Genomic DNA, 3,321 nt, shown 5'->3' with positions numbered 1-3,321 from the left:
GATTGCGGCGTGACCATCCCCCCTGGGGGGTGATTTCTCGCTTTCTGTCTCTATGTCTCTCTCTGTCTGTCTGATGAGCACACGCACCCTATAGCAAAAACCTCTCCAAAAAAAAAATTATCTACTTATTTAATTCCATTTGTTGTTATTATTTTCTAATTTGACAAGAGACAGAGAGAGAAAGAGAAAGTGACAAAGTAAGCCTCTAGATTTGGGACTCGAATTGTGGGAGTCCCTGCTACCTGCTAGTCCTGCAAATGACTCTTTTTAAAGTACATTTTCTTTTCCTTTGTTTTCTATTTCACAATGAGTTCCTATAGATTGAGACCTCCCAGCTCTGTGAGAGGAAGGTGTACAAAAAGGGGAAATGCGAGGTCAGCAGGTGGCATGGTAATTAAGGGCACTGGACTCCTGCATGGCCCACTGAGTTTTAAGTCCCAGACACAAGGTGGCTAGCGCTTTCACTTTCTCTCCCTCTCTCTCTCTCTCTCTGCCTCTCTCCGATCAAATTAAAATGAATAAATAAATAAATGAGCAAAGGGAAAATGCTAAGCAGTCCATTTCTTGTTTGTTTGTCTGTTTGATTCTTTGTTTTTCTTAAAGATAGTAAGAGTGGTTTGGACATAAGTGTCACCAGTTCAGAAAGAGATAAATGTAGGGAGAAATAGCCAAGGAAGAAGTGGAACCTGAAACTTAAAAATGCAAGAGCCTGAAATAAACCTGAATAATCTTTTGTTTCCTGTTTATTCACAGCATATAAATCCTATTACTGTTGATGTATTTATTTTGTAGTTTAAAATAAAACAAAAAGGCACCAGCCAGTGGCATGGTAGTTAAGGCAGCTGGATCCTCCTGGCTAAAAGTTCATGTACCAGACCTAGCAGTTTGAAAAACACACCAGGTAGGGACCAGCAGTTGGCATAATGGCTATGTCAACCGCGGTTTGAGTCTTGGACCCAATGGCCTAAACTCACGCTGGGCGCATGTGCGTGCATGCCCAAGATCCCAAGAGGAGGATGGAGGAGAAAGGATTGCGGCGTGGCCATTATTACCCTTGGAGGGTGACTTCTCACTTTCTGTCTCTTTGTCTGTCTCTGTCTTTCTGGTGAGTGCACATGCCCTATAGCAAAAACCTCTCAAGAAAAAACACAAAAAACAAAAACCACACACACCAGTCATATGTGCATGTGTCCCCAAAATCCAGAGAAGAGAATGGAGGAGAAAGGATTTCAGAGTGATCATCCCCTGCTGGGGGGGGGGGTGATTTCTCATTTTCCCTTTCCCTTTTTCTCTCTTTCTGGCATGCACAGGCACCCTGGTAGTAAGTTATTTAAAAATAAAATGCAAGTATTTTAAACCTTATTTTTATTTATTTATTTATTTTAATTTGCTGTACAGCACATGCGCTCACTAGAGAGAAACAGAGAGAGAGAAGAAAAGTGAGAAAGCAAGTGGCCAGGTCTAGGACTTAAACCACGGTTGGCCATGTGCGAGTTCAGTGCCTCAACCACCATACTACCTGCTTGGCTCCATTCAATAGATATTTTAATGACTGAGAGACAGAGAGAGAGAGAAAGGTAAAATGAGCCAGTTTGGTCAGTTAAAGCATATTGCTTCTGCCACCAAGGCCATGCTTACCTCCTGTGCCTTGAATCCCAGAAGACTTCCAGCAGATGTGCACACTCAGTCTCCAAGTTCTGGGAACACTTAGCACAGAGCAGCAGATCACCAGTATCATTCCTCTCCATTGTGGGTGCACAGGGACATCTTCCTGAATGTGAAGAGCCAGGGGCTCACCCTGTCACTCACAGGTTCAGTATTTGTGGTCACTGACAACAGGAAGCCAGTTTATACTCAACTCAGAAATGGAGAAGCTCTTTGTGCTTCTCTTGAAAATGCTATTCTTGCATACTCTCCCCTGTGATTGCACAGATTACCAAGGACTTTTTTGTGTTGTGTAACTTCTTTTTTTTGAAACAATCAAAAATATTCAAGAAAAGAAGTTTTGGTTTTGCTTAGTTTTTGCTGTTGGGAGTGTGCAGTCACTGGAGAGAGACACACAGAGAAAGAGAAAATGAGAAATAACCCCCCACCAGTGGGGATGGCCATGCCTCAGTCTCTTCTCCCCCATTCTCCTCTGGAGATTTTGGACACTCACATGCATATGCCAAATGTGTTTTTCAAGCCACTGGGTCCAGGACTTGAGCTGCACAGTTGGCCATGTGCGATCCGATCCAACTGCCTTAACCACCATGCCACTACCTGACTGAGTTCGCTGTATTTTCTAATGGTAAACACTAACTACTAACTACAGTAACCAATGAAGTAATACAGGGTAAAAAGGGAAAGCCTAGAGGGTGGTTTTGTGGCACAGTGGCTCAGCATTGTGCATCTGGAGCCAGATCCCATATGGCCAACAGTAGTTTAGGTTCGAGTCCCAGCCAGAGACAGTCCCAGTCAGAGAGACAGAGACAGAAAGCAAGAAATCATGCCCCCGGGGGGGCAGGACAGCCATTTCACAGTCCCTTCTCTTTCATTCCCTTCTCAGAATTTTGGGCACGCATACAGATGCGCCTGGCATGCATTTCAAACCACCAGATCTGGGATTCAAACTGCAGTTGACCATGTGGGAGTCCAGTGCTTTAACCGCTATGCCACCTGTTGGCCTCAAAAGGTGACATTTTATGTTGAGGTCTCAAGAACAGATTAAACCAGACCCCAAAATGCCAAGAACAAACTTTGCAGTCAGAGAGGAGCAAGCACAGAAGCACGGTGGTGATAAAGAGCTTGGCTAATTCTAAGAGGTCAGAAAAGGTCAGGTGACTGATTGCAGATGGAAGAATGACTTGAGATGCGGCTGGAGAAGTTGGCAGGGAATGGTAAGGAGTTTGGATTTTATCCTAAGTACACTGGGAAGCCATTGAAAGATTCTATGCCTGGAAAGGCATGATGGTGTTGGGTTACTTTAGCTGCTGCATTATAAAACCAGTGATTATAGTTGTTCAGTTGAGGTACTAGTAATTTGAATAAGAATAGTAGAGATGAAGACGAGGCAAAGTGCTTTCAAGCTCTATTTGAGAGGTAGAACAAACAAGGCAGAGTAAGACCAGGGCTGAGTAAAAGGGAGGAGTCGATAATGACATTCAAGTTTCTGGCTTTAATGGCTTGGTGAATGAGGGTGCCATTTGCCAAGATACAGAACCCAGTGAGCATGAATTAGCAATGATATGGCACGCTAGTTTGTGTACACTGACTCCCCAGTATACTTAGAAAAATCCTGGGAGGTTCCAATTGAGTTTTTCTGGAGTTATTGCCCTTTCC

General features: G+C 43.8%; 1 protein-coding gene across 4 annotated transcripts in view; it reads right to left on the bottom strand.

Moving 5' to 3' along the window:
- NLRC4 (NLR family CARD domain containing 4) overlaps positions 1-1,937 on the bottom strand; it is a 48,629-nt gene extending 46,692 nt beyond the window's left edge. For 3 of the 4 annotated variants that reach the window (XR_003547963.1, XM_027768418.1, XM_006168808.3), the window contains exon 1: positions 1,639-1,937. The gene's annotated coding sequence lies outside the window, so the exon portion shown is untranslated. The remainder of the gene's footprint in view (positions 1-1,638) is intronic. The other variant, XM_006168806.3, reaches the window with a different exon arrangement.
- Positions 1,938-3,321: the final 1,384 nt, after the last annotated feature.

Source organism: Tupaia chinensis, unplaced genomic scaffold (assembly GCF_000334495.1).
Source record: "Tupaia chinensis unplaced genomic scaffold, TupChi_1.0 Scaffold146177_1, whole genome shotgun sequence".
In the NCBI taxonomy this organism is placed as follows: domain Eukaryota; kingdom Metazoa; phylum Chordata; class Mammalia; order Scandentia; family Tupaiidae; genus Tupaia; species Tupaia belangeri.
This window is presented reverse-complemented; position numbering and strand designations above follow the sequence as displayed.